This window comes from Daphnia carinata, unplaced genomic scaffold (genome assembly GCF_022539665.2).
Source record: "Daphnia carinata strain CSIRO-1 unplaced genomic scaffold, CSIRO_AGI_Dcar_HiC_V3 NW_026453032.1, whole genome shotgun sequence".
Classification (NCBI taxonomy): Eukaryota; Metazoa; Arthropoda; class Branchiopoda; order Diplostraca; family Daphniidae; genus Daphnia; species Daphnia carinata.
Genome location: NW_026712509.1, coordinates 47 through 25,758, shown reverse-complemented (window position 1 = coordinate 25,758; position 25,712 = coordinate 47). Strand labels below are relative to the sequence as shown.

Below are 25,712 nucleotides of genomic sequence, written 5' to 3'. Positions count from 1 at the left end.
AGAATCAGTTTCAATATCTACATTCAAACAGCATCAAATATACGTGTATTCAATGTGAATATAGTGTGATACAGTCAGTTTCAATATCTACATACAAACAGTATCAAATATAAGTGTATTCAATGTGAATATAGTGTTATACAATCAGTTTCATGATGTACATTCGAACAGCATCAAATATACGTGTATTCATATGTGAATATAGTGTGTGAATATAATCAGTTTCATCTACATTCAAACAGAGTTTCAATGATCAATATCTACATTCAAACAGCATCAAATATACGTGTATTCAATGTGAATATAGTGTTATAGAATCAGTTTCAATATCTACATTCAAACAGCATCAAATATACGTGTATTCAATGTGAATATAGTGTTATACAGTGAGTTTCAATATCTACATTCAAACAGCATCAAATATACGTGTATTCAATGTGAATATAGTGTTATAGAATCAGTTTCATATCTACATTCAAACAGCATCAAATATACGTGTATTCAATGTGAATATAGTGTGATACAGTGAGTTTCAATATCTACATTCAAACAGCATCAAATATACGTGTATTCAATGTGAATATAGTTATAATACAGTGAGTTTCAATATCTACATTCAAACAGCATCAAATATACGTGTATTCAATGTGAATATAGTGTTATAGAATCAGTTTCAATATCTACATTCAAACAGCATCAAATATACGTGTATTCAATGTGAATATAGTGTGATACAATCAGTTTCAATATCTACATTCAAACAGCATCAAATATACGTGTATTCAATGTGAATATAGTGTTATAGAATCAGTTTCAATATCTACATTCAAACAGCATCAAATATACGTGTATTCAATGTGAATATAGTGTGATACAGTGAGTTTCAATATCTACATTCAAACAGCATCAAATATACGTGTATTCAATGTGAATATAGTGTGATACAATCAGTTTCAATATCTACATTCAAACAGCATCAAATATATACGTGTATTCAATGTGAATATAGTGTTATAGAATCAGTTTCAAACAGCATCTACATTCAAACAGCATCAAATATACGTGTATTCAATGTGAATATAGTGTGATATAGTGAGTTTCAATATCTACATTCAAACAGCATCAAATATACGTGTATTCAATGTGAATATAGTGTTATAGAATCAGTTTCAATATCTACATTCAAACAGCATCAAATATACGTGTATTCAATGTGAATATAGTGTTATAGAATCAGTTTCAATATCTACATTCAAACAGCATCAAATATACGTGTATTCAATGTGAATATAGTGTTATAGAATCAGTTTCAATATCTACATTCAAACAGCATCAAATATACGTGTATTCAATGTGAATATAGTGTGATACAGTGAGTTTCAATATCTACATTCAAACAGCATCAAATATACGTGTATTCAATGTGAATATAGTGTTATACAGAATCAGTTTCAATATCTACATTCAAACAGCATCAAATATACGTGTATTCAATGTGAATATAGTGTGATACAGTCAGTTTCAATATCTACATTCAAACAGCATCAAATATACGTGTATTCAATGTGAATATAGTGTTATAGAATCAGTTTCATATCTACATTCAAACAGCATCAAATATACGTGTATTCAATGTGAATATAGTGTGATACAGTGAGTTTCAATATCTACATTCAAACAGCATCAAATATACGTGTATTCAATGTGAATATAGTGTGATACAGTGAGTTTCAATATCTACATTCAAACAGCATCAAATATACGTGTATTCAATGTGAATATAGTGTTATAGAATCAGTTTCATGATCTAAATTCAAACAGTATCAAATATACGTGTATTCAATGTGAATATAGTGTGATACAGTCAGTTTCAATATCTACATTCAAACAGCATCAAATATACGTGTATTCAATGTGAATATAGTGTGATACAGTGAGTTTCAATATCTACATTCAAACAGCATCAAATATACGTGTATTCAATGTGAATATAGTGTTATAGAATCAGTTTCATATCTACATTCAAAAGTATCAAATATACGTGTATTAAATGTGAATATAGTGTTATAGAATCAGTTTCATGATCTACATTCAAACAGTATCAAATATACGTGTATTCAATGTGAATATAGTGTGATACAGTGAGTTTCAATATCTACATTCAAACAGCATCAAATATACGTGTATTCAATGTGAATATAGTGTTATAGAATCAGTTTCAATATCTACATTCAAACAGTATCAAATATACGTGTATTCAATGTGAATATAGTGTGATACAGTGAGTTTCAATATCTACATTCAAACAGCATCAAATATACGTGTATTCAATGTGAATATAGTGTGATACAATCAGTTTCAATATCTACATTCAAACAGCATCAAATATACGTGTATTCAATGTGAATATAGTACAGTGATTTCAATATCTACATTCAAACAGCATCAAATATACGTGTATTCAATGTGAATATAGTGTTATAGAATCAGTTTCATATCTACATTCAAACAGCATCAAATATACGTGTATTCAATGTGAATATAGTGAGGTCGGAGAAAAAGGCCATTCAGACGAAAAAGGCCCAGACGAAAAATATAGCCCGCGAAAAAAGGCCCAGACGAAAAAGGCCCATACGAAAAAGGCCCACTTTTTTCCAAATTCAAAAGTGGGCCTTTTTCTCCATTGGACTGGGCCTTTTTCTCCGCTCAATTTCCATTTTCTTACAAACTTTATGTTTGTTTCGAAAATTGTATTTCCCACCTCCTATTCCGTGGAATTTGGAATGTACAAAGGTTGCTGAAACCGTGATTTTCTTTAAGGTTTGCAGAGATCAAACAATGTTAGCGTTTGTACGCTAGTTAATCTTTGATTATTTATTCGGTTGCAATCTAATTTCGGATTATATTAGTATTTATATATTGCTAATATCCCGTTTAATAAAGTTCATTTTTCACAATTTTTGTTTATTGAACTACCATCGCTTTTTTAAATATAATACAAAAAATAAATGTTTTTCGCACTTAGCCTTGTTCTGTCCACCCTCTTTCATTATTCCCCCAACCCCCAGTCCATCTCCCATATAGCTTCTTTTTGTCGATACTTATGCCATAGGTAAAGACCACTGATTCGTTGGGAATACGGAAACTGAATGAGTTCCGCGGGGCTTTTGTGGTTGCTGGGAACAAAAATATATGTTACCACGAAGACTAGTTTATTATCATTAACATTTGATAAATAATGTTTATAGGAATAATATTACAAACTTAAATTATCGTCTGAGGCAAGGACCAAAACAAAGATTATGTAATTCAATATTGATTCTAATACCATTTATTCCTTATACATTTTCAATTCTTTTAACAATTACAAAGAGCCCAATAAATATATTAAAATCATAACCTACTGCTATAAATGATTCTGTTCGTTCTTCGTGTCCTGTTTTCACCTTTTGCACATTTTCAAGCAGCTATTGATTACCTAATTACACATCACATAATACATTGAGATATAAGGAAGCTTTACACTTTACGTTAACAAAGCTACTAATAATGACAAATCAATTTTCTACCATGACGGACTTTTTTTTAAATGAGAGTCTGTTATTAGTGAAGACACTAAACCTTTTTAAATGAATCTAAGATATTTTTTCTTCAAATTTTCCACGATCATGGAAGGCATGCCAGTGTATTTTTCTATAAAACTATCACGACATGGCTGCACATGAAAGAACAAGAGTTTAGCTCATCCATGAGTCAGTATCAGTCTTTCATACGGTAAATTTGCCTTTTTTCTTTAGTTTATTCACTTTATGTTCTTTCTTTTCAGTTTTATTTTTCTTAATGTTGGCTTTTCTCTTTTTCTGTTGTTATTCCTTTCTCTTTTCCTTTTCTTCGATTCGTTCAGCGCAATTTATGTTACTTTCTGATTTGATCTCGTTCATTAATTGATTTGGCAAGCAATTCCACATAGTCTTTTACCTATTGCAATACAGAAAGGTTAAAAGTTTTGAAGATCTTACAAATATTTTTGTCAAATTGAAAGTTTACCTGAAAACCTTCAGCTATTTGCAGAGCACCATTTCATGCCTGTTTCTCTTCAATGCTTCTTGCATTCTCAGCTTCAGCTTGGCCTACCAAGATATTCATTTTTGGTTTAAGTTTTATTTTCTTTCATTTTAATCGTTGCCACTTCTGGATATAAAGTGGTCTTTTTCAGAATGGGTGAGGAATTAGATAGTTCTCCAAAATCAAATTTGCTGGAAACTAGGCAGCCTTCACTGTTAAAAATTGGTGTTGCCAGTGTACTTGCTAGTCTTGGTTCAGGAATTTCTGTTTTAACAAACTCTGAAAGACCAGAGGTTGATGACACAGATACTGCCTTGGTGGCTCGAGCATGTTTGGCAATTCAGGACCTCTTCTTCTTACTTTTTCTTTTTAATTTCTTCTTCATTCCCTCTAACTTCCGTTTAAATTGGATTTTCGTTGTCTTATCAGACAATTCCAGCTTTTCCTCTGAAAATCAATGGAATAAACTGGCCGGTCTTCCTTAAATGTAAATGTTAACACATACCTGTTAAGTGTGAGGCGTTCATTCAGTTTATGTTCTTTCTTCTCAGTTTTCTTTTTCTTAATGTTGGCTTTTCTCGTTTTCTGTTGTTATTCCTTTCTCTTTTCCTATTCTTCGATGCGTTCAGCCAACTTCTTTTTACTATCTGATTTGATTTCATCTTGTTTCATAATAGATTTAGCAAGCCATTCCACATTGTTTTTTACCTATTGCAATACAGAAAGGTTAAAATTATTTAAGATCTTACAAATATGTATGTCAAATTGAAAGGTTACCTGAAAACCTTCAGCTCTTTGCAAAGCACCTTTTCATGCCTGTTTCTCTTCAATACTTCTCACATTCCAACTTCAGCTTGGCCATCCAAGATTTTCACTTTGGCTTTGAGTTTTTTTTTATCGTTGCTACTTTTCAATCTAAAGTGTTCTTGTTCAGAATGGGTGAGGGATTAGATAGTTCTCCTAAATCAAATTTGCTGAATACTAGGCAGCCTTCGCTGTTGAAAATTGGTGTTAGCGGTGTACTTGTTGGTCTTGGTTCAGGAATACCTGTTTTGACAAACTCTGTGGGATCAGAGGTTGATGACACTGATGCTGCCTCGGTGGCTTGTGCAAGTTGGGCAATTCAGGACCACTTCTTGTTATTTTTCTTTTTTAATTTCTTCTTCTTCAATTTTTCTAACTCCTTTTAAGTTTGGTTTTCATTGTTCTATCAGACAAATCCAGCCTTTTCCCTGAAAATAGATGGAATAAGCTGGCCCGTCTTCCTTAAACGTAAAGATTAACACATACCTGTTAAGTGTGAGGTGTTAGCTGCTAGACATTCTTCCTGTTCAACACCAACCTTATTGCTATTGAGATCGTCAACTGTATACACTTTCAATTGGAATGTTGGTCAATAAGCTAGAAATCATGATTTTTTGGGTCCTCATTTCCTATAAATTTTGTTTAGACGACACTTTCAAGTTCTTGTTTTCTCTTTTTCCATTTACAAAAACTGCCTCTCATATTATAACCTTTAAACTTTATTATTATATACCTTGATTTCTCAACATTATCACTGATCACTCCATAGATCAAACTATACGAAACAAGTCTATTGTTATTTTCTTCAGGGAACGGCATTTTCAAGTCAAATCTAGCGTCAGGACGCCACAAACAATGGCGGACGGTTTTTAACATAAAATTTTAAAAATTTTTAATTCTTTTATTACAAATTCAACAAAATTTAGTTCCTTTGTATAACAATAATAATGAATTATAATAATAGAACAATAACAAAGGAACTAAATTTTGTTGAATTTAATAAAGCTTTAGCTAAAAGTTTTAATAACAGCTTTCCACCGTCCGCCATTGTTTGTGGCGTCCTGACGCTAGATTTGGCTTCAAAATGCCGTTCCCTAAAGAAAATAACAATAGACTTATTGTTTCGTATAGTTTGATCTATGGAGTGATCAGTGATAATGTTGAGAGATCAAGGTAAATAATAATAAAGTTTAAAGGTTATAATATGAGAGGCAGTTTTTGTAAATAGAAAAAGAGAAAACAAGAACTTGAAAGTGACGTCTAAACAAAATTTGTAGGAAATGAGGACCCTAAAAATCAAGAGCCTTATAAAACGCGAGGGTCCATTGACATCGTCGCTCTTAAAAAGCAACTCTCTCCTGAAGAGTTTTTCATTGCTAGCTTATTGACCAACATTCCAACTGAAAGTGTATCTACAGTTGACGATCTCAATAGCAATAAGGTTGGTGTTGAACAAGAAGAATGTCTAGCAGCTAACACCTCACACTTAACAGGTATGTGTTAATCTTTACGTTTAAGGAAGACTGGCCAGCTTATTCCATCTATTTTCAGGGAAATGGCGGATTTGTCTAATAGGACAATGAAAACCAAACTTTAAAAAAATTAGAAAAATAGAAGAAGAAGAAATTAAAAAAGAAAAATAACAAGAAGTGGTCCTGAATTGCTAAACTTGCACAAGCCACCGAGGCAGCATCAGTGTCATCAACCTCTGATCCGACAGAGTTTGTCAAAACAGGTATTCCTGAACCAAGACCAACAAGTACACTGCTAACACAAATTTTCAACAGTGAAGGCTGCCTAGTATTCAGCTAATTTGATTTAGGAGAACTATCTTATCCCTCACCCATTCTGAACAAGACCACTTTAGATTCAAAAGTGGCAACGATAAAAAAAAAAAAACTCAAAGCCAAAGTGAAAATCTTGGATGGCCAAACTGAAGTTGAATGCGAGAAGTATTGAAGAGAAACAGGCATGAAAAGGTGCTCTGCAAAGAGCAGAAGGTTTTCAGGTAAACTTTCAATTTGACAAACATATTTTTAAGATTTTAAATAATTTAACCTATCTGTATTGCAATAGGTGAAAAACAATGTGGAATTGCTTGCTAAATCTATTAAGAAACAAGATGAAATCAAATCAAATTGTAAAAGAAGTTGGCTGAACGCATCGAAGAATAGGAAAAGAGAAAGGAATAACAACAGAAAACGAGAAAAGCCAACATTAAGAAAAAGAAAACTGAAAAGAAAGAACATAAACCGAATGAACACCTCACACTTAACAGGTATGTCTAACATTTACATTTAAGGAAGACCGGCCAGTTTATTCCATTGATTTTCAGAGAAAAAGCTGGAATTGTCTGATAAGACAACGAAAATCAAACTTAAACGGAAGTTAGAGGGAATGAAGAAGAAATTAAAAAGGAAAAGTAAGAAGAAGAGGTCCTGAATTGCCAAACATGCTCGAGCCACCAAGGCAGCATCTGTGTCATCAACCTCTGGTCTTTCAGAGTTTGTTAAAACAGAAATTCCTGAAGCAAGACTAGCAAGTACACTGCCAACACCGATTTTTAACAGTGGAGGCTGCCTAGTTTCCGGCAAATTTGACTTTGGAGAACTATCTAATTCCTCACCCATTCTGAATAAGACCACTTTAGATCCAGAAGTGGCAACGATTAAAATGAAAGAAAATAAAACTTAAACCAAAAATGAAAATCTTGGTAGGCCAAGCTGAAGTTGAAAATGCAAGAAGTATTGAAGAGAAACAGGCACGAAATGGTGCTCTGCAAATAGCTGAAGGTTTTCAGGTAAACTTTCAATTTGACAAAAATATTTGTAAGATCTTGAAAACTTTTAACCTTTCTGTATTGCAATAGGTAAAAGACTATGTGGAATTGCTTGCCAAACCAATTAATGAACGAGATCAAATCAAATCAGAGAGTAACAAAAATTGCGCTGAACGAATCGAAGAAAAGGAAAAGAGAAGGGAATAACAACAGAAAAGGAGAAAAGCCAACATTAAGAAAAAGAAAACTGAAAAGAAAGAACATAAAGTGAATAAACTAAAGAAAAAAGGCAAATTTATCGCATGAAAGACTGATACTGACTGATGGATCAGCTAAACTTGTGTTCTTTCATGTGCAGCCATGTCGTGATAGTTTTTTAGAAAAATACACTGATATGCCTTCCATGATCGTGGAAAATTTGAAGAAAAAAAATCTTAGATTCAATTTAAAAGGTTTAGTGTCTTCACTAATAAGAGACTCTCATAAAAAAAATCCGTCGTAGTAGAAAATTGATTTGTCATTATTAGTAGCTTTGCTAACGTAAAGTGTAAAGCTTCCTTATATCTCAATGTAGTATGTGATGTGTAATTAGGTAATCAATAGCTGCTTGAAAATGTACAAAAGGTGAAAACAGGACACGAAGAACGAACAAAATCATTTATAGCAGTAGGTTATGATTTTAATATATTTATTGGGCTCTTTGTAATTGTTAAAAGAATTGAAAATGTATAAAGAATAAATAGTATTAGAATCAATATTGAATTACAATAGTCTTTGTTTTGGTCCTTGCCTCAGACGATAGTTCAAGTTTGTACTATTATTCCTATAAACATTATTTATCAAATGTTAATAATAATAAACTAGTCTTCGTGGTAACATATTTTTGTTCCCAGCAACCACAAAAGCCCCGCGGAACTCATTCAGTTTCCTTATTCACAACGAATCAGTGGTCTTTACCTATGGCATAAGTATCGACAAAGGGAAGTTATAAGGGAAATGGACTGGGGGTTGGGGGAATAATCAAAGAGGGTGGACAGAACAAGGCTAAGTGCGAAAAACATTAATTTCTTGTATTATATTAAAAAACGCCGATAGTAGTTCAATAAACAAAAATTGTGAAAAATGAACTTTATTTAACGGGATATTAGCAATATATCAATACTAACATAATCCGAAATCAGATTGCTAACGAATAAATAATCAAAGATTAACTAATGTACATACGCTAACATTGTTTGATCTCGGCAAACCTAATAGAAGGTAACGGTTTCAGCAACCTATGTACATTCCACTTTCCATGGAATAGGAGGTTGGAAATATATTTTGAAAATAAATATAAAGTTTGTGGGAACATGGAAATTAAACGGAGAAAAAGGCCCAGTCCAATGGAGAAAAAGGCCCACTTTTGAATTTGGAAAAAAGTGGGCCTTTTTCGTATGGGCCTTTTTCGTCTGGGCCTTTTTCGCGGGCCTTTTTCGTCTGGGCCTTTTTCGTCTGGGCCTTTTTCTCCGCCAATCTCAGGAGCCATTTGAGGATGTTCCCTGTAACTCGCGCTTGACTTATTTTGAAGAGCAGCCCGGGTAGCCACACCAGGTCGTAAGCTTTTTTAATGTCTAGAAAGACGCAGTGAGTTTCTTTTTTCTTGTTGAAGCCCGAGGTGACGGCATTCTCCAAATCCCATAGGTGGTCGTGTGTGGAACAGCCCTTACGAAATCCTGCTTGGCTTGAGGGGAGTATGTTGTAGTGCTCGAGGTGGCAATGAGATTCTGATAACAAAACATTAGTCCTATACCTCTCAATGAGCACTCGTATAGTTTTATGAATGCAACGTAGTAGGTTGCTAACAGTTTTTTGGTTTGTCAGCTGACATAGTTGATTAAAAGACGTGTACCATAAACACCAAGCATTCTGTGGGCTTCACTTCTAAAACACACTCAGGGATGAAAACGTACAGAAGCACCATTAGTTTTTCTTAAGTTTTCCATTGGAATATGACATATTTAACAGAAACTTTCGAACACAGCTTTCACCGTTCACACTTAGTCAGCAAGTAAATAGTGACACAGCAGCGTCATCTTGTTTTCCAATTAACAACCGAAAAATTCATCAAAATTGAAAATATTGCTTTTTTGAGACGGGAACTGCATTGATGTGAACTCTTTAAACATACTTTTAGATCGTGAATCACTCACACACAATCACATTTTTTCACTGACTTTTATTTATTTATCCAAAAACCTAGATATTTCTAGGAAAATACATGATTTGGGTTCACAGTTCAACAAGGATGCTGATTGCGCTTCACACACATCTAGAAATTTCGCAAGTTGACGTATCTCTGGATTGTTAGCTAGTCAACATCTGCATGATAATACACTTTTCTTTTTTTTTTGAACAGCTGCAATGGTATTTCGGTCATAAGTTCCACGGAAAAATTTCTCCATTGAGGCAAGAACGCCAATTGTGCGTTATCTTGTGCCTATTTTCAATTAAATGGATACGCCGTCACTTTTCTGATCGGAAGAGCTCACTTTGGCCTGGAATATTGTTTTGAATGGTGTAATTAGTATACATTGCATACATTAAATTGGATCAATTACTTTTTGGCATACGTTCAATTGTGTGAGGCTGTCAAACCGTCGACAGGCGGTATCTAAAGGAGGAAATCAGCTACGAGCTTGCGGACTCTAAACAAACGCAAAACTAATAAAAAATTATAAAGATAGCCTGAAACCAAATTGTAAAGAAAATTAATTTTAGTTTCCAGCACTTCATCAATCAAACATCGTCAACGTTGGCACAGGTGATTTTTCCATGTTCATTGTTTCAGGTCACCAATTTCTACTATATGATTCAAGAGGAAATGAGGTTACACGAACAGAAAATTAACCATACAATTCAACTGATAGATAAAAACACCATGATGCGTGGAAGTGAAATACACCACATCACAACTGTTAAAACTGTCAGAACATTCACCACCCATGCAAAACATTTTCTGATTCATTGATCTTCATCACCTAGCCTATACCACGAAAACCAAACACAATTAGTGCATAACGTTTTGCTGATGAAAGCTAACATATACCTGACAAATTTACTGCAGACCAGCAATTCCTGATGGACTCCCACACAACATTCCAGATAAACAAAACAGTAGTTATTCCTAAACAAACATCTTGCAATAGTGGTCAATATAATGCAGTAACTGGTAAACATAAAATCTCACATGAACAACAAATGTGAACGGAACCATTCGAAAATGAGGTAAACAATTTCAAATATGAATTTGCACAAAAAGGATTTTAACTAAAACACTACCAGAGAACGAAGTTTTTCCTTCCACCTTTTCCTAATTTTAAAATCAATTAAAGAAACATAATTGTTAAGCAAATCTCACTGTGTACCTTTTTGTTGGTTGAATTTGGGAATGGCTTACTAGTTGGAATAAGTTTTTTTCTTTTACCCCAGATTTGCTTTCCGGGCAGCGCACTTCCAACTTTTTCTGCTGATCACAGTATCTGCATGACCCGCTGCAGAATTATCGCAAGTGAAGAGGAAATCGGGTCACAGATACAAAGGGGCACAGGTACACGTTTATTTTCTTTAAATACCATAACGAGTGAAATAAACGAATCCGAAGAGCTTCGGTAATCATTCCAACTACCATAATTTTTTTGGCACTGAGCCTCCGTCAATTTTCTTTCCCAATCCTTTATAATTAAGAATCTGCCTTTAGAAAAATAAAACAAGAATCAGTGTAAATTTCTTGTCAATTGAATTGAATACCTAAAACTGTGGAATCCTAGAGACATAATATTCTACAAACTCTTTGAATCCCTTGAAAGCAGAAAAATTTCTGCTAAAAGGTCCACGTTAGCCAGATACAGGTCAACTGGTACTTCCTTTTCGACTGGCATTGGCAGTGATAAATAACAAGTAGGATCAAATGCAACTGAGACCTCATCAGACCCCATACAAACCAAAGCCAATTTCAATACCCAACTAAAGAGATCTACTACTACAGAATCTATCTGTATTCTACTTATGATAAAATACCCAACATTCATGTGCAGCTTCCTGAAAAATAAAATGAGTTGGAACACAAGTGAACCTTGCTAATAAAAATTTGTAGCTATTTCACCTATATTTTGTCAGTGTCCATCGATGCAAGACTTCTTCAAAATCGGATTCAGATGTTCGTCTAAGCCCCCCAGAACAACGTAGAGTAGTTCTCGCGAAGCAGGGTGCTGGTATCCGGGAAACTGCAGAGCAAATCTACCGACTTGCAACTTACCCAATTCAAAATCGTTACGATGCACAAGTTAAAAACCTAGCTTTTACAAAGCAAGTAAATGGTATACCTTAAATACACTCGAAGGTAATGCATGGTCACCTTGGTAAGGTGTCCGCCAGACCACATCGTTCGTACAAGATGGCGCCGAGCATTTGCAGTTCCTCCCTTGGATTTCACCTACAAAAATAAAGGTCTGCCACGTTCGGCTGCCGTGATATAACTAGCCGCTACGACGCCATGATAAATGTGGCCATCAGCAGCTCAGCTCAGCACAGCACCTGGGCCACCTAGCGACTAGCCCCCTACGAGCCTAAAGCAAATATTTTGTTTGACAAATAAGACTTTAATTGAATAAAAAAAAAATTTTTTAATGGGATGGGAAGAAAAAAAATCTAGGTATTGAAATAAACCACAAAAAAAAACAACAGAAAGACTAAGAACTTAATCTAATTAAATCAATGTGCGTTGGTTCGTACGATGTTTCGTCGACTGGATCATTCGCAACAACGTGACTTTTCTAATAACTTATACATCTACTTACTAATGCCATCAACTTTCGTTTTTCAAAATACGGAATTACATGACATCACGTATTTTACCGCCTGCTCCCTCCGAGACTCTTACGGCGCTATACACCATTTTTATTAAAATCTTTTGGTTATGGGGAACTTACTGAACAATGAGTCGTGTAATTTATTGTTTCCAATCTATTTTACAAAAGCCAAGCCACTACCTGTATGCACCATCATTGACGAGAGCGGTAGGTTGTCAGGGTAGGCTGAATCTTTCCATAAGTTTACCCTGTTCCGTGAGATTTTTTCTAACTTTTGTCCTCATATAATAGATGGGGCAATCTCGGCTAAATGTGGCAAACGATTAGTATTAAGTATGTAACATGATTAGGATATCACTCAAACTATTTACTTGCAACAAAGAATCTCTTCGTTGAGACTTCCCTGGCACCGTTGACATTCTGTCCATAAACGATTAAACTTCTCTTCGAGAGCATAAAGTTGGCCAATTTCCCTCTGGTAGAACTCCGATTCTTTCGGCTTGCAAAATCTGTTTAAATTGGAACAGCAAATTTAACAAACATCGCCGAGATAGGCAGAAATTAGACTTACTTGCATACAGCACTATCGTCTGGAAGGACGGTTTTGCATCCAACACAGGTGGATTTGCGTGTGGTAAAGCTAGCCAATCCACCAATTTTTGAAGTAACAAATGAAGGCGTCCGGGTATGGTAATGTAAAGCATTCTTTTAGTAATAAAAGAACGTCTTTACGTTATTTAAAGACAAGTTGTAATAAGAAAATGAACTCGGGAAGGCGTTACCACAATGCCGAATATATTTTATTCTAATAGGCCGAAGATAATAAATGAATTACACAGATATAGAATATAAATGGGAAACGGAAATACAAAATGGAGTCAGGTGAGTCTAGTCTTACCGTCACCGCCGTGGCGAAGATGGAATAAAGATGGCAAACGTTGAAAGAGAAAAGATAAGACAGACGGAACTTGTCAGGCACACAAGAAGCGATGAAAGCACTCACAATAATTATTGAATGAGTAACAAAATTGAACTCACTATATTTGAAGAAATAGACAGCACTTGTAGCACTAAGAATGAGAACTGGAACTGGAAATAACTGAAGGGCTGAAGAGAACTGTAGGAGTATAGAACTAACTTTTGGGAACAAAAAGGGCATCCTTTTATACGTTTTACAGGCTTAAGGGAACATAGCATTTCCGACAAATGAGCTCCGGATGTCGTACGCAGGAACATTTCATATTCACCGAAATGCATGGCGCGACTTCCTACTCATGCAGATTCATCCAATCGGAAATAAGTAGAGCACAAGGTACAATATAAAAATAGAATTCAACGAAAGGGCAACAACACTTGAATTATGATATCTATAAGAAATAAAGACAACGGATATAATATATAATCATATTAATAAAACAAACAATCAAAACACAATATAATTCAATAAAAATTGTATTTTATGACTTCGTTACAGTAACCATCTACAATACGGAATACAAACCGTTCAATTATGTCAAGCAAATAAAGGCGATAAGTCCATGTTTACGTAGCAACAATGATTCCGCTTTAGATCCAAGTATGGGTTCCAAAATCCGAACAAGGGGTTTTGAAAGCTGATTTTCCAAATGGTATGGGGCATCAATAGGTACGCTGTATTCCATTACAAAAATAGGGTTTACCGTCTAAAGAAGACGTATGAAAACTTAATAGTTCATGAGAAATTTGAAATCCAAAGACGAATCTTGAGGTAGGCTGGTGTACTTTTAGCGGCTGCGATAATGACATACGGAACTCGATCCCCTAATTTTGGGGTTGTACCAGCATCTCGCTTACGCATCTTGTGAGCTAGTTCCACATGTGCCTGTTTACTGGCGTAGTCTTTATCTGTTTTAGTCAGCTCCTTTTTAATAAAAGAAAGCAAACGGATAAAATCACAGTATTCCAAAACATAGTTACGCCTACCTTGGTAATCATCAGAAGTGAGATATCGACTTTGTTGCGCAGCAAGTCGAAAATAGATTGTTTGGCGTATTCTAGTGCTCCACCCGGATCTCTAAGAGAAAATATCAAAACCTCAAACTTTGAATACTAAAACTGATGACTTTTTGTTTACCGATCAATCAAACTTTTCTGCAGACCAGCTATTGATAAGATTGGCAACGAGTTGACAATTATCACGACGAACAGTTTCTAAACCCTTACAATCCATTTTGTCAAACTTTTCAGGTTTGGTCCAATACAATCCTGGATACCTGTGAAGACAGAAACAGACAGTGCAACTGGTATCTCATCTAACAAGTCTTTATAAATCAGAACCGTAATTACCTCTTTTCGTTGATCAATAAATAGGGGTAATAGACTTTTTCGAATTCCAAATTAATGGGTTTGACAAATTTTGCCGACACAAATGCGGCAGCTTCTCGGCCTAATTCCATGGCTTCGGCCACCGTGGGTACACCGAATTTCACCATTACGGAATCTGTGTTACCATAGATTACCTGACGTGACACTAATTGAGAAAATCCTCGAGTCGCCCCGCGGTCGCGACAAGAGTATTGCACCCAGCTTGAAGATTTGACCGATGATGGCTCGTGACAGTTCCTTGATATATGACAGATTTTAAAACCGAATTGTAGGAGAATTTACACGCCCCGCGGTGAATTTGAATCGAAAATTCACGAGTGCGTGCGACAATTACAACTTCTGGCTTTTGAACCATGGCGGGGATGCACCAGAAACACCTTGTTCTAACAATATGTTCATAAACGGTACCAAGTACGCCGCCTATATGAAAAAATGTGAAATTTTAGATGACTTAATCAACGAATGTCACGAAGGGTTTCTTGAGTATCTTAAATGCAATTGGACCTTTTCGTAGTCGCAATCACAGACGTGCCCACTCAAAATTACTTTTACCTCAACTTACCCAGTTCATATCGACCCATTCGAATCAAGTTAGTACGAAGGCATCAAGGTTTCAAAATTACACAGCGTTCATTAATTGGATTACCGTTTTGCCGGAGCCCGTGACAGCACAAGTAATCAAATCTCTTTTGGCAAGAATATCTGCAACTGAAGCTTTCTGTATAGGTGTTGATTTTATGTAGCCAGCAATCTTAATGTTTTGAAGTAGTAGTAGGCGCAGGCCGGCTTCTTCGAATGATGTTATTTATCGAGGTACATCTTTTTCTGTAACCTAAAGCAAATCCAAATAGATATTTTCAAAACATAAACTACTGTTTCGAAAAATGGTTTACCTGGAGGACGACTTTATCAAAATTGTTAAAGTGTTCCCCACAGACGATCCCCTTAAACAGTTCCTTTTCATCGCATGTCACAGCTTCTGGAATGTATTGTTCACGCAGCTTTCCGTCGATTCATCAATAGATTCGGGCAGCATTTCGAGGTGTGGCCGGACTCGGCTGGAGATTCGGGCTGAGAAATAGTTAATCATGGAAACTCACCGACATCCACGACGGAATAAGTAAACGATGTTGTCCTCGTAGATATGGCATCCACTGTCATGTCATCCCCGTCGGATTTGCCGTCCCCTTTCTTGCATTTTGGTAACATGAAGCAAATGGTTGCTAGTCCCTATAGAAGGAAATAAACAATACATCTAATTATTTGTTAATAGTCATTTTTGCATAAAACTTAACACTGTAATTTGGACAGAGAAGACGACGACAGCCGTCATTTGGAAACCAATGTGGTCCACTAAAATGCCAGTCCCAGCGCGTGAAACAAAACGCCCAGCACCACTAAGAGACGACCATATACCGGCAACAAGCCCGTGAGTACTGGGATTATCCGGATAACCAGCATGTCTATTATCAAAACGAAAAAAAAAAAAAGAAATGAATACTGGTACAGTAAATTGATTTTTTTAAATGTGGCTTACATAGCTTCTCTCATGGCATCAACGACCCCCGAAACTTGTTGCCCTGCAAACGCAACTCCACTTTGTGCCAATGCGATACCGACAACAGCTAGATTTCTAAAATAAAATCAAATAATGATACTAGTTAAACGGTTTGAATTTGAGAATTGAAATCAAAAGTACCGATCAATAGGAACGAAGGGAAAACGCCCCAGCAAAAATATGGACAAGGCTCCGATCATGGTACTGGAAAAAAGGCAGAGCTTCACAGGTCCTCGGCGATCGCACAAGTATCCCCAAATAGGGCTGGCTATACTGTTGGCACCGTCTTTCAGTCCGAAAAAGATACCCACGTAAAATGGTGTCAAGTCAAACTGCAAACAAAACATAAAATGATTCTAAAGAAATTAATAATAACGCCAAGACGGAAAACATACCGTACGCAACACTTGCGGTTCAAAGTTGATCGAGAGGAACCCGTTCGACATGTCGATACGATGAACGTGAAGAACGGGATCCAAATGGATGGAATACACAAAATAGCCAATGGCGATTGAGTTTTAGTTTATCCCTCGTCATACTGTGACACTAAAATGTTGAGAAACGAGATGAGAAGGCTGGTGACGTACAATATTTTGAACTAACTTACCGTCATAATCGGCGAGAAAGGGTAATGCAATAAAGGCCATAATAGTTTGAATTCCTCCCATGAGGATAAAGGTAGTCTTAAAACCACCTACTTCATGCAATGCACCACCGACTATAGGACTAGCAAACTGGGCAATGTTCATCATGGTTCTTGTAAGATTCTAAAATTAGAACAATGGTAGAAATTGAACAGCGAACGCTAAACCTGCATTAGTGAATCTTACAAAGATTTTGGCAACGGAATTGGGAAACTCCACAGCAGTGTACGTAAACGTCGCCGTAATTGTTCCAGCGTTTCCGGCAGCGTGAATGACGCGGATCAATATAGATATTACGACGAATGAACCCCCGGGAGGGAAATACTCTAAAAAGCTTTTAAAGTTTACTGATTAAAACCCAGCTTTTGCGTTTTTTTTGTGTAATTTACTACTCACCCCGATAATAAGCAGCAAATACCTCCAATGAAAACTCCAGAAACAAAGGTGAACCGAACGCCACTAACTTTTAGCTGAAAGAAAGATGAAGATGCAAATTACACGTTTATGGAACAAATTTGGGGTAATATTTACGTTTTTCCAATAAAAGGAGTGTGACAAGAAACGATGTCAGGCAGTTGGTACCAATAATAAATCCATAAATGGATACTGTGGCACCCTTATCTTCAGCCTAGAGATTAAAGCAAACATTTAGATTTCACATTACATATGATCTTATTTCACAGATACTTACAATTTAGGGAAAGAACGGGGGGGAAAGGCAAATGATGATGTGAGAGTTGCTAATGAGAGAACAACCAATAGAAGCCATTGTCTGGGTGTCAGTTTTTTCTTCTCTGTTTTATCAACCTCTCCAAAACGCCTATATTTTTTCTTCTTAAGCCCTCCACAACCTCCATTACAACTGTCAGATGATGCTGTTGACAGGCATCTATCCTTTTTCACAGTATCCTCCTTTGTGCTCAACTCCTTTTCGTTCGAGTAATAAGTGTTGATTCAATCTTTTCAGTCGTTTTTGCACCTGATCATGCCAAAGCACTGGTGATGTTTCAGCCATCGAAACTGACCTATTCTTTTGCTGTCTTTCTGGATAGGGTGGGTATGGCAAACATGGCTTAGCCAAGGTTGTGAACGATCCAACATACCCATTCTTCAAACAGCTTGTGGTATCTTACTTCTCCTTAGCTATAAATAAAAATAGCAATAGTAGTCAAATTTCTTTGGCATGCTAAAGAGCAAGACTCAAGCACATAACAACGTAGGTCTGCGTCGAGGTGCAAACGAAAAACACGAGTTGGCTAAGGCGGGACGGTATATCGTGGAAATGATAGCGGAAACAGTAATAACCACCAGGGTATATGTCCTATAGACGGCATGCATGTGAATTCAGAAGATTCCAAAACTGAGATAGTTTTTCACGAAATAAAAATACTTTTTAGAGTTTTTTACAGTTATTTGTGTTGAACATTACGGGAAAAATTCTAATTCATTTAATTTCCTTCACACAATTCAAATTACCTTATTTTATTAACATTTTTTTTTGAAAAAACATCAGAGTTTGAGCAGTGATGGGTTCTGTCTTCCGTCGAAAAATGCCATAAAGCGAGACAGCGAGCGGTGTTTTTCAAGCACCCGAAGTAAATCGAAATATTCAAAATGGTTCCCTCATTTATGAATATCTTCACGTTCGTCACAGCATTAACAGGATCTTCCAGCAGAGAAGAACAACCTGAACAGTTGACACCAGAAAACAGGAGCGACTTGTTACAGGAATGTAACACGACGCATCCTTTACCCCAGAATACTTCATCTAGTACTGATTGCCAAGCAGAGAAACCAGATGGAACTGCAAAGGGCGCCCAACAGTCGAAGCAATCACGATTCTTCGAGCGAATGAAACAGAAATTCGTCAAACCGGGATTTTTGAGAGAAGAAAATACCATCAAGATCAAGTCTGTGCAGGTATGTCTGAACAAGCATAAAGTGGATATGGTGATTGACAAAGGCTGTGACGAGTCAATCATCAGTCTACAACAATGGCAACAAATAGGCGAGCCCAACTTAACGCCTTTTACGAAGTACAATTTGGTCAAGTCTAAGCGTACAGGGAAGTTCAAAGAGCACGTAAAATGGGAAGAGGTCGTTGGATTTTTCTACACCCACGTTGTATTACAAGACAAAACAACTGAAATCCCAATTTACGTGTGTGCAGGATATAAGGCTATGCCCAACTTCCTCGGTTGCAGACTCTTCCACGACCTCCATTTACATCAACAAAATGCGCATTTGATCAAAATAACACGCACAACAGGAAAGGAAACGCCTCCCGAAACCCCGACAACAAAATCGGATGCCGAACCTAATACTACACTAAACTTGACCGGTGCTATGATCAATTACTTGACGTTACTGATCGATATAGCAAAAGACAAGAATAAGAAAAATCGCGAAAAGTATGAAAAGTACATGTCACAGACCATAATGGCCATAATGGTAGCGTTCGAGATAAAAAGGGCCGCCTCCGGGAACAAATCTGAACCGCTTGTCATTGAATGCAACAGCATCGACAAGCTCAGGAAGACTTTTTCTAAGCTGGAAAAACTCTACGAAAATGACAAAAGGAGGTCCCGCGAAGTTATACGTGATGCAGAAGACGCGCTGGATGATCATAAAACAAAACTTGCGTCTGCATCATCGGAAGTAGAACGCGCGAAACTAACCGAACTTCTCCGGCGAAGAGAAAAAGCCCTGCAAGTGATTGTCGAAAACGAAAATATCGATTTTGAGAAGAAGATGGCAGAAGTGGCTTTCGCCAAAGAAATGTTTCCGGAGCCAAAGGCAGAAAAAAAGGGGAAGAAATTCTTCAAAAGACTCAAAACGATGTTTGGACATCGTTCTTCTAACGACCAAATGAAAGCAGAGGAAAGAAGGTCTAACAATGAATATGTTTTGATGCTTAGATAATTCTGTGTGCTTTGGCTTTGTTTAAATTCGTAACGTTTGAAGGAAGGGGCAAAATTGAGTGAAGAGAGACGACAATGGCATAATTGGTTAAGAAATAACTATGCTGTTAAAGCGGAAAATTTTTTAATCGTTATGGCCATTGTCACCTCTCTCCCTCCCCCAATTTCATTCATTCATTCTCCCAATACCTTAATTTAAATGGGACGTGATTTGAACAAAGTCCACAGATTTTCTAAGCATGCTTACATTTTCATAGTTATACCTCTCCAGCTTCTCTTTTCTTTCGATTTCTTTCACGAATTCTATGCTTGGTTACTACAGATTGCTTGTACTGTCGGCAATAATTTGGATCTTAAAAATAAAGATGTTAAAAAAAAAAAAATGCTCCAACGAATTCTAGTGTTTTAATACTTAGACAAGAGCTTCGATGGTCCTACCACGAAGGGCTACCAGTTAAAACAATGTGGCTTATGAAACACGATTTCAATTAGTTTTTTGGGAATAGCCTAAACAAAGAAAAATAATTGAATTATTTTTACAACTTCTCATTGCATTGACCTGGTGATCGTACCGTCATTCACGCTTCCTTCTTGCGCAAGAAAAAAAAATTTAAGCGGCTTCCGATTTTTATACATTCACGCGTGATTGCATTGGTTTAGAGTATTCTACCTGTGACTATACTAGATCAGTCAATAGGTACGTACAAGTTTTTAAAAATTGCAGAGGAAAACAACTCAATCGCACTAATAATTTTACAGTTAGTCATCGAATTCTCAGTTCCCCATATTTAATTTCACGAAATTCCGTTATCGTTACCAATCTCTATGTTTATACTTTGCTTGTTCTTCCTACTTCAAAGGCTTCTTCCTTTTTCCCACTTGAAAAGCCCTCGGAAAAGAAAATGGGAACAAGAAAAGTGATTTGGAACGATGGAACACGTCACGCCATAACGGTTGATGGCGTTATCATTGCAAAAAGGGGAAAAAAATGTCTACTTCAAACTGGAAATTTATCAATTTTTGTATCCTTATTCCGCTAGTAGATCAAAAGACTCGCGTGCGTCCTTCATTCAACGGTCAGAACGGTTCGCTTCTTTAAGTAACATTTTTTAGTCAATGACTAGCATAAAGCGTGTGGGTGGACGCTCTGACGAGCACGACCATCTTTCGGTCGAATCGATAATATTTGAATGTGATCACCACAGCTGTTAAAAGCCTATTCATCCATTCCCGTACCATTCGCCACAACACCACATAAAATGTAATGCATTTTTAAAATTCAATTTGGCTTAAGCTCAATTAAATTTAAACAAGATTTTGTCGCATGAATCGATTTTTCTCTTGTTCTGCTCGAATATCAAAAATTGGCTGAAAAAACGAAGCCAAAACGCTTTCCTGAAAATTATCGATTGGATTAAAAGCAGATCGTGCGACAGAGTATGGATTAGCCGGATATGATTTTCATAAAATAGTTAAAGCCAGCCGGAAGAGACACGGAAAATATCGGGTATTGTTACAGATGTGGCAAGTGGTAGGGTGCTAGATGAGATTCTCAAGTTTCTAAATTCAATTATCTAGTCTACACGATGGGCCTAATCTGTTCAGCCAGAGAACCCGGCATATGTTTCAGCGCGCATGCGGCGAATAATGGCACAGTCTCGCGGTAATGGGATCGACACTGATTTGCACGTGACGGACTCGGCTGGAGATTCGGGCTGAGAAATAGTTAATCGTGGAAACTCACCGACATCCACGATATCCACGAATAAGTAAACGATGTTGTCCTCGTAGATATGGCATCCACTGTCGTGTCATCCCCGTCGGATTTGCCGTCACCTTTCTTGCACTTTGGTAACATGAAGCACATGGTTGCTAAACCCTATAGAAGGAAAGAAATAATGCATCTTATTATTTACTTGTTAATAGTCATTTATTTATGGTCAAAACTTACCACTGTAATTTGAACAGAGACCACGACGGCAGCCGTCATTTGGAAACCAATGTGGTCCACTAAAATGCCAGTCCCAGCGCGTGAAACAAAACGCCCAGCAGAGACGACCAAATACCAGCAACAAGCCCGTGAGTATTGGGATTATCCGGATAACCAGCATGTCTATTATCAAAATGCAAAAAAGAAATGAATACTGGCACAGCAAATTGAATTTTTTAAATGTGGCTTACACAGCTTCTCTCATGGCATCAACGACCCCCGAAACTTGTTGCCCTGCAAACGCAACTCCACTTTGTGCCAATGCGATACCGACAACAGCTAGATTTCTAAAATAAAATCAAATAATGATACTAGTTAAACGGTTTGAATTTGAGAATTGAAATCAAAAGTACCGATCAATAGGAACGAAGGGAAAACGCCCCAGCAAAAATATGGACAAGGCTCCGATCATGGTACTGGAAAAAAGGCAGAGCTTCACAGGTCCTCGGCGATCGCACAAGTATCCCCAAATAGGGCTGGCTATACTGTTGGCACCGTCTTTCAGTCCGAAAAAGATACCCACGTAAAATGGTGTCAAGTCAAACTGCAAACAAAACATAAAATGATTCTAAAGAAATTAATAATAACGCCAAGTCGGAAAACATACCGTACGCAACACTTGCGGTTCAAAGTTGATCGAGAGGAACCCGTTCGACATGTCGATACGATGAACGTGAAGAACGGGATCCAAATGGATGGAATACACAAAATAGCCAATGGCGATTGAGTTTTAGTTTATCCCTCGTCATACTGTGACACTAAAATGTTGAGAAACGAGATGAGAAGGCTGGTGACGTACAATATTTTGAACTAACTTACCGTCATAATCGGCGAGAAAGGGTAATGCAATAAAGGCCATAATAGTTTGAATTCCTCCCATGAGGATAAAGGTAGTCTTAAAACCACCTACTTCATGCAATGCACCACCGACTATAGGACTAGCAAACTGGGCAATGTTCATCATTGTTCTTGTAAGACTCGAATTGAGAACCGAATTGGGAAACTCTACAGCAGTGTAAGTAAACGTCGACGTAATTGTACCAGCGTTTCCGGCCGCATGAATGACGCGGATCAATATAGAGATTACGACGAATGAACCCCCGGGAGGGAAATACTCTAAAAAGCTTTTAAAGTTTACTGATTAAAACCCAGCTTTCGCGTTTTTTGTGTAATTTTTTACTCACCCCGACAATAAGCAGCAAATACCTCCAATGAAAACTTCAGAAACAAACGCGAACCGAACGCTAATAACTTTTAGCTGCAAGAAAGATTAAGATGCACATTATAAGTTTAGGGAACAAATTTGGGGCAATATTTACGTTTTTTCCTACAAAAGGAGTGACAAGAAACTTCGATTTGGTAATTTATCGTTGGTACTAATGTGTGTGTGTGTGTGTAGTGTGTGTGTGTGTGTGTGTTCCCTAAACTTATAATGTGCACAGCCCCTGCTGGCAATTTTAAAAAATTTTAGGCGCAAGAACTCTATATGATAAACACAATTGCGCGTTTGCTGGCCGTGATTATAGTAGGCCATTCAAAATTATAGTAGGATTCAAAATATTGTAGGTCACCAGCCTTCTCATCTCGTTTCTCAACATTTTAGTGTCACAGTATGACGAGGGATAAACTAAAACTCAATCGCCATTGGCTATTTTGTGTATTCCATCCATTTGGATCCCGTTCTTCACGTTCATCGTATCGACATGTCGAACGGGTTCCTCTCGATCAACTTTGAACCGCAAGTGTTGCGTACGGTATGTTTTCCGACTTGGCGTTATTATTAATTTCTTTAGAATCATTTTATGTTTTGTTTGCAGTTTGACTTGACACCATTTTACGTGGATATCTTTTTCGGACTGAAAGACGGTGCCAACAGTATAGCCAGCCCTATTTGGGGATACTTGTGCGATCGCCGAGGACCTGTGAAGCTCTGCCTTTTTTCCAGTACCATGATCGGAGCCTTGTCCATATTTTTGCTGGGGCGTTTTCCCTTCGTTCCTATTGATCGGTACTTTTGATTTCAATTCTCAAATTCAAACCGTTAACTAGTATCATTATTTGATTTTATTTTAGAAATCTAGCTGTTGTCGGTATGGCATTGGCACTAAGTGGAGTTGCGTTTGCAGGGCAACAAGTTTCGGGGGTCGTTGATGCCATGAGAGAAGCTGTGTAAGCCACATTTTAAAAATTCAATTTGCTATGCCAGTATTCATTTCTTTTTTGCATTTTGATAATAGACATGCTGGTTATCCGGATAATACCAGTACTCACGGGCTTGTTGACGGTATATGGTCGTCTCTTAGTGGTGCTGGGCGTTTTGTTTTACGCGCTGGGACTGGCATTGTAGTGGACCACATTGGTTTCCAAATGACGGCTATCGTCGTCTTCTCTGTCCAAATTACAGTGGTAAGTTTTGTGCAAAAATGACTATTAACAAATAATTAGATGTATTGTTTATTTCCTTCTATAGGGACTAGCAACCATTTGCTTCATGTTACCAAAGTGCAAGAAAGGGGACGGCAAATCCGACGGGGATGACATGACAGTGGATGCCATATCTACGAGGACAACATCGTTTACTTATTCCGTCGTGGATGTCGGTGAGTTTCCATGATTAACTATTTCTCAGCCCGAATCTCCAGCCGAGTCCGGCCACACCTCGAAATGCTGCCCGAATCTATTGATGAATCGACGGAAAGCTGCGTGAACAATACATTCCAGAAGCTGTGACATGCGATGAAAAGGAACTGTTTAAGGGGATCGTCTGTGGGGAACACTTTAACAATTTTGATAAAGTCGTCCTCCAGGTAAACCATTTTTCGAAACAGTAGTTTATGTTTTGAAAATATCTATTTGGATTTGCTTTAGGTTACAGAAAAAGATGTACCTCGATAAATAACATCATTCGAAGAAGCCGGCCTGCGCCTACTACTACTTCAAAACATTAAGATTGCTGGCTACATAAAATCAACACCTATACAGAAAGCTTCAGTTGCAGATATTCTTGCCAAAAGAGATTTGATTACTTGTGCTGTCACGGGCTCCGGCAAAACGGTAATCCAATTAATGAACGCTGTGTAATTTTGAAACCTTGATGCCTTCGTACTAACTTGATTCGAATGGGTCGATATGAACTGGGTAAGTTGAGGTAAAAGTAATTTTGAGTGGGCACGTCTGTGATTGCGACTACGAAAAGGTCCAATTGCATTTAAGATACTCAAGAAACCCTTCGTGACATTCGTTGATTAAGTCATCTAAAATTTCACATTTTTTCATATAGGCGGCGTACTTGGTACCGTTTATGAACATATTGTTAGAACAAGGTGTTTCTGGTGCATCCCCGCCATGGTTCAAAAGCCAGAAGTTGTAATTGTCGCACGCACTCGTGAATTTTCGATTCAAATTCACCGCGGGGCGTGTAAATTCTCCTACAATTCGGTTTTAAAATCTGTCATATATCAAGGAACTGTCACGAGCCATCATCGGTCAAATCTTCAAGCTGGGTGCAATACTCTTGTCGCGACCGCGGGGCGACTCGAGGATTTTCTCAATTAGTGTCACGTCAGGTAATCTATGGTAACACAGATTCCGTAATGGTGAAATTCGGTGTACCCACGGTGGCCGAAGCCATGGAATTAGGCCGAGAAGCTGCCGCATTTGTGTCGGCAAAATTTGTCAAACCCATTAATTTGGAATTCGAAAAAGTCTATTACCCCTATTTATTGATCAACGAAAAG

The 25,712-nt window shown here is 37.1% G+C and overlaps 5 long non-coding RNA genes and 1 pseudogene across 13 annotated transcripts; 1 reads left to right on the top strand and 5 right to left on the bottom strand.

Moving 5' to 3' along the window:
- Positions 1 to 3,619: 3,619 nt before the first annotated feature.
- Positions 3,620 to 5,835, bottom strand: LOC130695748 (uncharacterized). Of its 4 annotated transcripts, none has more exons than XR_009422020.1 (6): positions 5,603 to 5,835; positions 5,356 to 5,498; positions 4,843 to 5,297; positions 4,571 to 4,773; positions 4,048 to 4,512; positions 3,620 to 3,978 (listed from the first exon to the last, which is right to left on the bottom strand). It is a non-coding gene; the product is annotated as an uncharacterized LOC130695748 (long non-coding RNA). The 4 variants fall into 4 exon arrangements; XR_009002463.2 differs by having other exon boundaries at positions 3,622 to 3,978; positions 4,843 to 5,055; positions 5,113 to 5,297; positions 5,356 to 5,833; XR_009002462.2 differs by having other exon boundaries at positions 3,623 to 3,978; positions 4,843 to 5,060; positions 5,113 to 5,297; positions 5,356 to 5,832.
- Positions 5,836 to 6,439: 604 nt separating this feature from the next.
- LOC130695753 (uncharacterized) lies at positions 6,440 to 8,050 on the top strand. Of its 3 annotated transcripts, none has more exons than XR_009002474.1 (5): positions 6,440 to 6,604; positions 6,662 to 6,877; positions 6,946 to 7,147; positions 7,205 to 7,669; positions 7,739 to 8,050. It is a non-coding gene; the product is annotated as an uncharacterized LOC130695753 (long non-coding RNA). The 3 variants fall into 3 exon arrangements; XR_009002473.1 differs by having other exon boundaries at positions 6,657 to 6,877; XR_009002472.1 differs by having other exon boundaries at positions 6,440 to 6,877.
- A 1,796-nt stretch (positions 8,051 to 9,846) lies between these two features.
- On the bottom strand, positions 9,847 to 11,862 carry LOC130695750 (uncharacterized). Of its 4 annotated transcripts, XR_009002464.1 has the most exons (7): positions 11,793 to 11,862; positions 11,438 to 11,728; positions 11,263 to 11,381; positions 11,056 to 11,181; positions 10,737 to 11,000; positions 10,249 to 10,673; positions 9,847 to 10,185 (listed from the first exon to the last, which is right to left on the bottom strand). It is a non-coding gene; the product is annotated as an uncharacterized LOC130695750 (long non-coding RNA). The 4 variants fall into 4 exon arrangements; XR_009422016.1 differs by having other exon boundaries at positions 11,056 to 11,381; XR_009422017.1 differs by having other exon boundaries at positions 11,056 to 11,377.
- LOC130695751 (uncharacterized) lies at positions 11,858 to 12,798 on the bottom strand. Its single transcript, XR_009002468.2, has 3 exons — positions 12,679 to 12,798; positions 12,013 to 12,255; positions 11,858 to 11,940 (listed from the first exon to the last, which is right to left on the bottom strand). It is a non-coding gene; the product is annotated as an uncharacterized LOC130695751 (long non-coding RNA).
- A 1,728-nt stretch (positions 12,799 to 14,526) lies between these two features.
- LOC130695747 (uncharacterized) lies at positions 14,527 to 15,690 on the bottom strand. Its single transcript, XR_009422019.1, has 3 exons — positions 14,824 to 15,690; positions 14,612 to 14,750; positions 14,527 to 14,551 (listed from the first exon to the last, which is right to left on the bottom strand). It is a non-coding gene; the product is annotated as an uncharacterized LOC130695747 (long non-coding RNA).
- A 5,735-nt stretch (positions 15,691 to 21,425) lies between these two features.
- LOC130695746 (MFS-type transporter SLC18B1-like) lies at positions 21,426 to 23,573 on the bottom strand (annotated as a pseudogene).
- Positions 23,574 to 25,712: the final 2,139 nt, after the last annotated feature.